The sequence below is a fragment of the Syngnathoides biaculeatus genome, chromosome 7 (genome assembly GCF_019802595.1).
Source record: "Syngnathoides biaculeatus isolate LvHL_M chromosome 7, ASM1980259v1, whole genome shotgun sequence".
Lineage (NCBI taxonomy): Eukaryota > Metazoa > Chordata > Actinopteri > Syngnathiformes > Syngnathidae > Syngnathoides > Syngnathoides biaculeatus.
The window spans coordinates 550,744-563,602 of record NC_084646.1 but is presented as its reverse complement, the minus strand read 5'-3'; the positions used below and the strand labels follow the sequence as shown (position 1 = coordinate 563,602).

General features: G+C 48.3%; 1 protein-coding gene across 1 annotated transcript in view; it reads right to left on the bottom strand.

The window, feature by feature from the left end:
* The window catches only part of nlgn1 (neuroligin 1), a 290,450-nt gene that overhangs the window by 18,683 nt on the left and 258,908 nt on the right, over positions 1-12,859 (bottom strand). The gene's annotated exons all lie outside the window — the stretch shown is intronic.

The following is a 12,859-nucleotide window of genomic DNA, read 5'->3' as shown; positions in this document are numbered from 1 at the left end:
TTTGCATTGGTCTTTTTTTTGTAGATTCCCCGAAGAGTTCCCATTAAAATTTCTATAAAATTTCACTCCGTGCATCTTTTTTTGTGTGTTGGAGTTCAACAAAACAAGAAGTCTCTGGTTATTAAGAACTCGTACTTAGTCCATAAAGTGGAGCAACCTTCAGGGATTTTGAGACTGATTAATAATAATAAAAAGGTTTCTCATCATTTTCACTAAATGTTCTGATTGCAAAAAGTGATGTTGTGCCCCATAAGTCCAAAATGTTATTTATAATGCTGTAATTTAAAAATTACACTGAACTAGAAATGCCAACCAATATATTCACTCTTTCGCCTCTGGACATGTCCAAACCATCAGTCTGCTCTCTCTAACCTTGTCTCCAAAACGTCCAACTTTGGCTGTTGGTGTTGGAAAAGAATCGAACGTGAGTAACTGCATAATCTTGTAGGGTTAGGGTTTAGCTGAGGGTTCCTTCTAACGAGGATCGTGAGGACGACTCAATCTGCAACTACTGGAGTGAGAGCGATTGATTTGAATCTCTTTCATCCCCAAATCCTTTAAATCTACATATCCTTTATATTTTTCATATTCAAACCTTCTTACCCCCATAACCTTATAACTTTAACATAGACTAGGTAGTATGTGAATTGTGTTACTTATGTGCTGACTTTGTTTATTTGACTGCTTCGATTGGGACTTTAACTTTAACATAGATTAGGTTGTATGTGAATTGCGTACCTTATGTGTTGACTTGATTGTTTTTTTTTTTTAATATATGGAGCCCTTAATAGGAATGCAATATTGTGCGACCTGTAGGCCGGTCCAAAGCCCGGATAAATGCAGAGGGAGAGGGATGCGTCAGGAAGGGCATCCAGTGTAAAACTGCGCCACACATATATGAGCGTTCATCAAACCAATTCCATAACGGATAGGTCGTGGCATGGGCTAAATACGCCAGCCCCTGGCACTGTTAATCTGCAAGGTGTAGATATTAAAATAATTTAGGTCGAAGGCAAAAGGCAGGAGGAAAGCGGCTTGGTTGGCAGAAGAAGAAGAGGAATGCACAGATCCTACAGCTGTGTGTAGGGACTTTGAATGTTGGAACTGTGACAGGAAAAGCTCAGGAGTTAGTTGACATGATGATGAGGAGAAAGGTTGATATATTGTGCATCCAAGAGAGCAAGTGGAAAGGTAGTAAGGATGGAACCTTAGGAGCAGGGTGTAAATTATTTTACCATGGAGTAGGTGGGAAGTAAAATGGAGTCGTTATTCTAAAGGAAGAGCTGGTTAAGAATGTATTGGAGGTGAAAACCGTATCATATCGAGTGATGAGGACGAAATTTGAATTTGAGGGTATTATGCATAATGTGATTAGCGGCTATGCTCCACAGGATGGTTGTGACCTTGAGTTCAAAGAGAAATTCTTGAAGGAACTAGACGAAGTAGTCCTGGGCATCCCAGTCAGAAAGAGAGTTGTGATCGGTGCAGATTTCAATGACATGTTGGCGAAGGAAACAGGGGCGATGAAGAAGTGATGGTAGGTACGGCATCCAGCTAAGGAACTTTGAGGGTCATATGGAGGTGGACTTCGTAAAAAGGATGGAATTGGCAGTGGTGAACACTTATTTCCAGAAGAGACAGGAAATATCGAGTGACCTACAAGAGTTTAGGTAGAAGCACGCTGGTGGATTATATTTTGATAGAGATGGGAAGGATGTGCACCAAGTAAAGGTGATTAAGGATAACGATGGAAATATGTTGACTGACGCCAGTAATGTGCTAAGTAGATGGAAAGAGTACTTTGAGAAGTTGTAGAATGAAGAAAATGGGAGAGAAGGAAGAGTAGAAGAGGCAAGCGTGAATCGCCGGGAAGTGGCAATGAGTCGTTCGGGAGAAGTTAGAAAGGCACTGAACAGAATGAAAAATGGAAAGACAGTTGGTCCTGATGACATACCACTGGAGGTATCGAAGCAATTTGGAGAGGTGGTTGTGGAGTTTTTGACAAACTTATTCAATGGAATACTCACGGGAGAGAAGATGCCAGAAGAATGGAGGAAAAGTGTAGTAGTTCCCATTTTTAAGAACAGAGGTGATGTTCAGAACTGTGGAAACTACAGAGGAATAAAGATGACGAGCCACACAATGAAGTTATGGGAAAGAGTAGTGGAGGCTAGACTCAGGTCAGAAGTAATTATATGCGAGCAACAATATTGTTTCATGCTTTGAAAGAGTACCACACATGCATTATTTGCCTTGAGGATGCTTGGGTTAAGGTTAGACTGGTTTCCCCTTAGACCATAATATTTGCAGATGATATTGTGATCTGCAATAAAAGCAAGGAGCAGATGGAGGAACAATTAGAAAGATGGAGGCACGCACTCAGAAGAGAGGAATAAAGATTAGCCGGAGTAAAACAGAGTATATGTGCATGAATGAGAGGTGCGGTGGGGAAAGAGTGAAGCTGCAGGGAGAATAGATAGCGAGGGTGGACAACGATTTCAAATACTTGGGCTCAACAATAGAGAGCAATGGAGAGTGTGGTAAGGAAGTGCAGAAACGGGTCCAAGCGCGGTGGAGCAGTTAGCGGAGGTGTCTGGTGGTCTATCTGACAGAAGAGTCTCCGTTAGGATGAAGGGCAAAGTCTATAAAACAGTGGTGAGGCCGGCCATGATGTACGGATTAGAGACGGTGGCACTGAAGATCAGCGGTCTATAAAAGCGTTCCCTAGCAAGATGGAGTACATGTTCTGTGCCAACATGCCCCATGTTGTCATTGAGGTGTTTTAATGCAAGTGACTTATACTTGACAGGCAGGACTAACTGCTTTCTTTCTGCTGTTTGGCAGGACACCATTCCCAAAACAAAGTTGGTTTTCCTCATAAAGGAGCTTGCAAGTAGATCCATTCAATGACCTTTTGACTTTATCAGTGACAACAGCGTTGGTCGAATGGGACAAGCTGAACGGAAAAAAAAAGAAGAAAATCTCTAAGGCAGGGTTGTCTTGCTGTGCATTTGCTAACTCTTCATGACTGACAATGGCCAGATGTGGGTGAGGCTGTGGCAGTACACCGGCAGAAGAGGTTTAGAGGATAGCAATCCATGCAACTTCTTTGAGGTGGGCTGCCCTATTCCCATGCCAGGTTGCACGCAGCAAATTGGGAGACAGTTCCTCTGTGCATGATGCCACATATCTGTTGATGTCATGTGGGATGCATGAAAGGGTGTCAGCATCAATGTTAATTTTCCAGGCCTGTATTTGATGTTGAAGTGGAACTCTGACAGTTCTCCAACCCAGCGGTGCTCCTCTGTGTTGACCTTTTCCGTGCTTATCATCTAAGTAAGTGGGTGATTATCAGTATATATCGTGAAATGGGGAGTAGAGAAAAGGTAAAGAATGGTGCCATCCACCAATGTGCAAGACATGGCTCCTGAAAGTTTGGAAGGGTGCGGACTGACGCATTGATCAGCATGTTCACTATCTATCTGTCTATCCAAGGTGCTTTGGTGCTTCTCCTTCCATTCAATGGGTGTTTTAGATGGATGTTGGGGCCCCTTAGCCTTGCAACAATGTGGGAGGAGTTCCAGCATGGCAAACTTAACCTGAACCAGTTCATACAATGGCCTTGTGATTTTTGCCAAGTCTTGTACGTAGGAGCGGCAATACGGGTAATAAGCGGTTTTCAGAGTGAAGACTATTTTACTTTTATTGCACTTTCATTTGCTTAAATATGACCTTATACATTTAATCAACACCGGCTGGTGGCATCCTCCTCACCCAGGGGTTGCCGTGGAGACGAACAACACCAGATAAGGAGTGTAAAGTTACTATACCGGCCAAGTACCAGACCAGGGGGAAGGGGTGGGGGGGGCACCCACTTTTACCATGAGGACCATACATACAAAAACCTTTTGTTACTGGGCAGCTTTTGTCTTCTTCTTGGGGCATCTTGTCAGAAGACACAAGTCTCGTGTGCAGCAGATGCTTAGATAAGACCCAGACGTCTGTATGGAACATTCCTTTGTGATAAATCCATTTGCTGTTAACTTTGTCTAATCATTGGTCATCTCTTCCTTGATCAGCGAACACACGTACGGTCCAAACTTGCAAATCCCTAAAATTTCTTGGTGAACCCGACCATAAGATGAGGGACATAGACGGGCGTTAGGCGTCAACAGATGAGATTTTTTGGAGACATATGAGAAACATAGGAGTGTTTTACGGACAAGTCGAGGGTTATCGTCTGTACTTATGACTTCTACAGGTCGCGACCAAAACCAAAGGTAAGCCGAAGCCTTTTACTGTCGAATTCTGCGTATTGAACTGCCTAAATTACAGAAGTCATTGTTATCAGATTGTTCATGGCTCATATGAATTATTGAGAATCAGAGATAAAGTGAGAATAAAAGATCAGAGAATAAGAGATGAAGAGAAAAAGATAAAGAGAATAAGAGCGAAAGAGAAGTTGTATATCCTGTCGTAGATGATGTATATTGTAGACGTACAATTGAAGAGTTTGTTTTCAAAACGAGACATAGGCATTTTTTTCAGATTTACGAAACTCGCGTCAAAATTATCCATTCGGAGCTGGATAATTTTGGCGCGAGTTTCGTAAATCTGAAAAAAATGCCTATGTCTGGTTTTGAAAACAAACTCTTCAATTGCACTGTGAGGTTTACCTGTAACACCGAAGGGGGATAGGATCTCTTAAAAACAGAGGGGTTGCCGTCGGTTTGAGCCTGGGACGTCGCAAGGTGATATATGAAAAAACTAATAATATAGGCTTTTCAATTTGTTGAGCGATAGGAATTCGGTTGGGTTTAGTTGAAGAGTGACCACTAAATTAAATAAATAATCATGGATGGTGAATTTGATCATGAATGTGCTGAATATAATTCGACCACAGATGAAATGTACATTGAAATTGAGCGGCAAATGATGACTAATGTTGAAAAAAAGAAACGAGATAAAGAAAGGAAGCGTGCAAAATAATGGCAAAAGCACAACTTGGGTAAAATTCATGATTGGGATAAACTGACGATGAAGTTATAGGAAATTGATAGAGACGATGTAAATATAATATAAATATAAATGTAAAAGACTATGAAAGACGAAAGGGACTAATTAGACAAGGGTTCATGGAACTGAAAGAGGTGAAGAGAAAAAGGCAGACTGCGCATTTAATGACGGTGATGGCGATGGCGACGATGAAGAAAAAGGGGTAACGGTAAGTTAAACGATGGCAAAGTAAGTAAAGAAGATGGTACAGTTACTCCCGGGTGGTAAGGTGGCATGTGACGTTAAGGGCATCAAGGAGCCCATGAGGAAGAAAAGATGGGGCTGAGAAAAGTTGTATTTGATATGTGGACGCAAGTGAAGAACTGGAAAAATGAAGAAGGAGGCACATCGAACATGGACACGCCCTGAATCACCGTAAGTACACCACACGCACACACGCACACAGGGGAAGCGAGAGGCTGGTGAAAACGGTCTTGTTGATTTGACACAAAGCGTCTTCTCAGAGGCGAAAATAACACGACGACTATTATACAGTATTATTATTATTATATATTATATTATGGCAGCTCAGCTGGTAGAGCGTTGGGCTCACAGTTCTGAGGTCCGGGGTTCAATCCCAGACTCGCCTGTGTGGAGTTTGCATCTTCTCCACGTGCCTGCGTGGGTTTCCTCCGGGCACTCCGGTTTCCTCCCACATCCCAAAGACATGCAACATTAATTGGACACTCAAAATTGCCCCTAGATGTGATTGTCAGTGCGACTGTTGTCTGTCTCTATGTGCCCTGCAATTGGCTGGCAACCAATTCAGGGTGCACCCGGCCTCCTGCCCGTTGAGAGGTGGGATTGGCTCCAGCACTCCCCGCGACCCTCATGAGGATAAGCGGTAAAGAAAAATGGATGGATATTATATTATTATATTATATAACAAGCAAACAAAACATTTTTCTCATGCTTTTTAGAATATATCCACTTTTTGTTCATATTACTTGCACTGTATGCGGTTTATTTTTCAATATTGTATTTGTCATTTTTATTGTTTTTATCCCATTTTGAACTTTTTATCACTGTGTTTTCAAATACCTTTAATTATGTAAAGCACATTGAGTTACCTCGTGTATGAAATGCGTTATAAATTTGCTTTGCTTTGCTTTACAATGATGCCTATGATTGAGGCTCCAGCAGGTCCAATATACAGGCAGTTTGATCTTAAAGATGTTGATTGTCTAACTGCTTGCCTCATCTCTCTTCTGGCGGTAATGCATGGCTGTCTAGTTTTGTGGAAACTTTACAGGGGGAAACACTCTGCATGGGAGACTGGAGACAAGCAGCATCTAGATCATGAACAACGAGAAATCGAGACAATAAGAAGTTTAACGCTTAACATACCCAATGGAACAATATTGAGAGCTCAGCGTCTGGCTGCAGCTGTCAGAGAGAGGTTCACCACTCCTGTTACAGCTGCACCCAATTCTTTCCCCTATGTTAAATGACCCATTGACCACTTTGGCTAAGTGTACTAAACTTGGGACTGAATCGACTGGACGTCACCTGGACAGTCTGGTTCGGAGGAGGCTATGTTCAGGACTGCGATCCTGTCAGGTCTCCCTGCACCAGTACAGACCAAACTTAAAGCTGACCCTGACGTCCTGTCCGGAGATTAGCCTAGATTTAGATGACTCATAGTTCATCACCTCAAAATTTATCCAAGCCAACAACAGGGTGAGGATAATGAAATTGCTAAACTCCAAAAACAACTTGTTAAATTACAGTTAGCACAGGTAAGATGAGGCCACATAAAAGATAAGAAGGAAAAGTCCAAAACCACAACAGATGTATTTTTTTGGCAAGCACAAACACCTAGACAGGCAGGTGGGTTCCGAGGTCATAGCCTGGGTGGATACGCAGGAAGACGTGGAGGGGGCCGGGGGAGAGTGCAACAACATCAACGTGATCAAGGATGTTTTGGTTATAGTTCCGAGGCAGCGGAAGTTCCATTCAATGGGTGTTTTAGATGGATGTTGGGGCCCCTCACACTCTGTCTCGCACTGGAACTGGTGGTCGGACAATTTGTCACTGTCTATTCTGACTCATCTTATGCTGTCTCGGCTGCTGAGTGAACTGTCTGCATGGAAACGGAATGACTTTAAAACAGCCAAAGGTACCCCATTGCACATTTGACACTGGTCCTAAGATTAGACAAAGCACTGGCCAAACCTTCGGCGGTGGCTATCGTTGTCATGATCCTGCCGCTCCAGCCCGGGCTGTGCGGGTGCCCGCGCGGTTGCGCTGATTTGGAGGCGCACACCTGCGCCTCATGCGGGCTGATTATCCGTGTATTTATATGACCTCGATGACGACTGGTCCGCGCCAGTTCGTTGAGCTTCATGTCCCGTTCGAGTACTCCCGTATCCCTGATCGACAACCCGTGTGTACCGACCTTCGCCTGTTCTCCGACCAACCCCGTAACCCTGACTCCTTTGACACTTCTGCCTGCTTTGATCGTTCTCCTGTGTACCGACTCCTGCCTGCCCGCTCACCTGCTCTCTTCGCCCGACGTCCCAACTACCGCTGCTGCACCTGACTGCCTGCCCGTTCCCCGACCACGAAATAATAAACATTTCTCCCCGAACTACCTTGCATCTTCTGAGTCCTGCATTTGGGTCCTACTCGTGTTCCGATGGGTCGTGACAGAACGATCTGGCCAAAACAGGACCCAGCAGGAAAGACCCGGCGTCGCCAGGACCGACGCAAGGTAGACCGTCTGCCGGAGGACCAAGCCTGTCCGATCCGGGTAGGCTCCTTGAAGTTCTCCGCTTCCGTGTCTTACGCTCCGGCAGCGAGGTATGAATCCGTCCCAACTACGACCCGTCCGGCTCCGCATATTCTTCTAGACTCTGACTTTTCGGAATATGAGGAGGAGTTTGATATGTATGACCGGCTGCCTGAGTACGACTCCGATGATTTTGATTATGAATCTCTTTGCCCGGTCTTTCATCCCAGTCAGTTTGTTTCTCCTCCCCGCGTTTCCAGCACCCGAGCGTCTTCGCCCGGTAGGTCCAAGTACACCAATCTGTATGAGGGAACCCGCTTGGCCATCTACCTGGGACCTCCGCGTGGCGGCCATAGGAGACGTCCAGGTCGGGCGCTCCCTTGTGCCTCCTGCGGCGCGGCAACAAAGACGCCGTCCTCGTCCTCCCACTCCTCGCCGGCAACGGTAAAACCGGCAGACCCGCAGCTGGTGGCGAAGCTTCCAGCCCCGAGGGAGGAGGAGCCGCCAAATCACGAGAGGTTCTGCCGTGAAATGCGGCCGGAGATAGAGCGGCAGAGCGCCGAATTGGCGGCTCTCACGGCCCAGGTCCGGCAAGGATTGGCGAACCAGCCAAGCTACGCTGACGTCTCAACTTCGACGGACTCGCTGCTGACGCAGGTTCACGCTGCAGTGGGAACGGACCCGCCACCTCGCCAAGCACATGTGGCAGTGGGAACGGGTCCGCCACCTCGACATATCGACGTCGTAGTTTCGACGGACTCATTACGGACTCATGCTCACGCAGCAGTTGGAACTGACCCGCTCCTGAGGCACGCCCACGTGTCAGTTTCGACTGACTCTCTGCCTACTCACGTTCACGTCGCCGTGGAAACGGACCCGCCACCGCGCCACGCCCATGTTGCTGTTTCAACGAATGCACTGCAAGCTCACGTGGCAGTGGGGACCGACCCGATGCCGCCTCACTTTGCTGTCCAGGAGGTGGTGACGTCTCCACAGCCACTTCTTGTCCGTGCCCTGGAGTACCAGTGGCGACCGGTCCGCGCTCGCTCCCCGTTCCTGCTCTGTCGGCGACTGGTCCGCGGTCGTCCCCTGTTCCTGCTCCGACGGCGACGGGCCGTGCATATGTTCCCGCCCAGGAGGTGGCGATGGTGCTGCCGCCTTCTCACGTTGCTGTCCAGGAGGGGAGGTGGCACTGACGCCGCCTTCTCAGATTGCTGTCCAGGAGGAGGTGGCACTGACGCCACCTTCTCACGTTTCTGTCCAGGAGGAGGTGGCACTGACGCCGCCTTCTCACGTTGCTGTCCAGGAGGAGGTGGCACCGATGCCGCCTTCTCACGTTCCTGTCCAGGAGGAGGTGGCACTGACGCCGCCTTCTCACGTTCCTGTCCATGAGGAGGTGGCACTGACGCCGCCTTCTCACGTTCCTGTTCAGGAGGAGGTGGCACTGACGCCGCCTTCTCACGTTGCTGTCCAGGAGGAGGTGGCACTGATGCCGCCTTCTCACGTTCCTGTCCAGGAGGAGGTGGCACTGACGCCGCCTTCTCACGTTCCTGTCCATGAGGAGGTGGCACTGACGCCGCCTTCCCACGTTCCTGTCCAGGAGGAGGTCGTGATGTCGCTGCCGCCTTCTCACGTTCCTGTCCAGGAGTACCAGCGGCGACAGGCCCGCGGCCGTCCCATGCCCTTGTCTCGACAGCGACAGGAGCTGGGGAGTTCTGATGAGCCATCCTGGAGCTGGAGAGACTTCGGGATGGCTGTGATGGTGGCGGTCATGGCTCTGGTCCTTCTCGCCATCATCCTTGTCGCTCCTGAGGGCTCCCAGCCGCTTCAGGACCTGACCTCGTTGGTGACCAATCCACGGCTGCCTCCTGACCAAGCTTCGGCGGCGACCAGTCCCTGGTCGTCTCGCAACCACGGCGTGGGAGGTTCTCGTCTGGAGCAGTTGCCTGCCTCGGCCTGGTTCCTGCTTCGCCATTTGGTTCCTCACAGAAGTTGTCTGCCCGAATCGCCCCGTGGGGACCCTGGTGCTTGGCGTCCGGGTCGTCCTCCTGACCTGTCCACCCGGACGCCTTGCGTTTGGTGGCCGGGATGGCCACCAGACTGGGGCTTGGGGGGGGGCTTGCCCTCTTCCGGACTTCCCTTCCGCCCACCCCTGCCTGTGTTAATTATTGTCTGTTTCTTTCGTTTAGGCACGTCTGGGAGCCGTGCCTTTGAAGGGGGGTACTGTCATGATCCTGCCGCTCCAGCCCGGGCTGTGCGGGTGCCCGCGCGGTTGCGCTGATTGGGAGGCGCACACTTGTGCCTCATGCGGGCTGATTATCCTGTGTATTTATATGACCCCGATGACGACTGGTCCGCGCCAGTTCGTTGAGCTTCATGTCCCGTTCGACTACTCCCGTATCCCTGATCGACAACCCGTGTGTACCGACCTTCGCCTGTTCTCTGACCAACCCCGTAACCCTGACTCCTTTGACACTTCTGCCTGCTTTGATCGTTCTCCTGTGTACCAACTCCTGCCTGCCCGCTCACCTGCTCTCTTCGCCCGACGTCCCAACTACCGCTGCTGCACCTGCCTGCCTGCCCGATCCCCAACCACGAAATAATAAACGTTTCTCCCCGAACTCCCTTGCATCGTCCGAGTCCTGCATTTGGGTCCTACTCCCGTTCCGATGGGTCGTGACAATCGTCAAGGTACCTGGCCACTCCAAATCCACTTCAACCACAGCCCTTGGCAATAATGCTGCCGACTTGGCTGCCAAGCAAGCTGTGGGCTATATCCCACTGATGCTTGTCCAATTATCTGACAAATCCTATCCTGATCTGCCGTCTCATAGTGAATTGGTTAAAATACAGCACAATACCTCTCCTGAACAAAAGGTATTTTGACCGAAACGCACTCTATGGCTCATATTGGCCCCAGAGCCATGCTAACCAAACTTTGCATGTGGTGGCTTCCTAAAATTTCTGACTTGTGTCACGACCAATGTCGTGACTGTAATATTTGCCAGCTACACAATGTTCGCCCCACACTTAGACCGCTGCCAGGTTCATTTGACCCACCCACCTGGTCCGGTGCTGAACTGGTCATAGATTTTACAGACATGATCACTCCTGTTCAAGGTAAGTCCTACCTTTTTTTTGTTGTTGACACCTTTTCTGGATGGCCTGAAGCCTACCCCTGCACTCGCGTAGACGCCATGAAAGCTTTGGTGAACCACTGGATTCAAACGCATGGTTTCCTCGGTTTCATCCGCTCGGACAACGGTACACATTTCACATCCACACACGTAGCTACTGCAGAGAAGTGGTGAGGGTTAACTCACAAGTTTGGTTGTGTTTATCCCCCCGCCAGTCAAGGTTAAGTTGAACGTATGAATCGCCCGTTGAAGGAAAAGATGGGTAAAATATGTACCTTTTCTGGCATGAATTGGGTTCAGGCTCTCCCCCTTGCTGTAATGTCTGTAAGACAAACCGTGTCTCGCTTTACTGGTTTCTCTCCTTACAAACCTCTTACAGGTCATCTGATTCCTGGCCCTTCCTCCTCACTCCAACCACTGGAGGAGGGCGTTGTGTCTCCCATGTTTTCTTATAAACTGTTTTGGACACAACTGCATTCTTCTGCTTCTAATTTCTCTTCACAGATCCAGGACACTCTTCCATCACCAACTCCTGCACTTGATCTTCCTGAGTGGTCATCTGTCTACCTTAAACGACTCTCTCGTAAGTGGTCAGAACCCCTTTGGTCTGGCCCACACAAAGTGACTGCTTGTACCTCCACTTTTACCACGGACCCATACATATAAAAACCTTGTGTTGCCGGGCAGCTTTTGTCTTCTTCTTGGGCCATCTTGTCAGAAGACACACGTTCCGTGTGCAGCTGATGCCTAGATAAGCCCCGGACGTCTGTATGGCACATTCCTTTGTAATAAATCCATTTTCTGTTAACTTTGTCTAATCATTGGTCATCTCTTCCTTGATCAGCAAACACACGTGAGGTCTAAACTCGCAAATCCCTACAAGAGCCAGCACCACATCAAGGTGTTTTGGGTCAATTTGGACTCCTTCAGCTGACACCAGTCGCCCGACGTAGTGAACTACCTTGTGGAACATCTTGCACTTCTCTGCTATCTCTTTCACACCATTATATTGCTGTACTTGGAGAAATTTTCGACCCACCTCCACATGGTCACTGAAAGATTTAGAGTAGCACAGGAGGTAATCTAGGTACGGAACGCAGCACTCGTATCGTAGAGAGCCCACCATTTCCTCCATGGTCCTCTGAAACGCTGGAGGTGCATTTAGAGAGGCCAAACGGGATTCTTTACCCACTCATAAAACGACCACGACATGATCAAGGTGGTTAGGTAACGCGAGGATACTAGCTAATAACCCCTGGTGGTAAGCTTCACCATGGTCGAGGATGATTAACACCGAGTATCCACCTAATGTGTCTGTCAAGTCCTGTATTCGTGGCAATGGGTGTCTTTCAGCCACAATTTTTTGATTCAACTGCCTATAAGCTATACAGAGCGTAAAGTTCCACCCTTCTTTTACACACACACGACTGGGGCAGGATTTTGACTTCACTTTCTACTAAAACAAGAAGATCTTGTATATATTGCTTCACCTATTTAAAGGGCTCCTGTCATGAAATGGATGATTTTTAGTATGTTATTAATGAAAAAACATCAGCCAATATGGGCCCATGCTACACTCGGTGAGGCGCCGCGTTCGGCGTTAACGGCTTCTGCGAAGGCTGCGCGTCAGGGTTTGCAGACGGGGGCGGCTCTGAAGAACCCACCTGAGAATGCCTCACTCAGCCGCGTCGGCACAGTAAAATGCCCCGGCTCGACTGTGTTGTTAATCGCGTACTGTGGCGTCGATGAACACCCCCCTACAGCAGGACGGCTCGGCTCTGTCATAAACCACACCGGCCGGCTGCGATGAGCCGCAATGGCTCATCTCCGCCACGGAAGTGGATCGCACAGGGATGCGGTTTCGCCGTGATTGCATATCATCCAAATATGGCTCAAAACAATAGTGTAATATTGCCCTGAGGGATCGGAACAATAG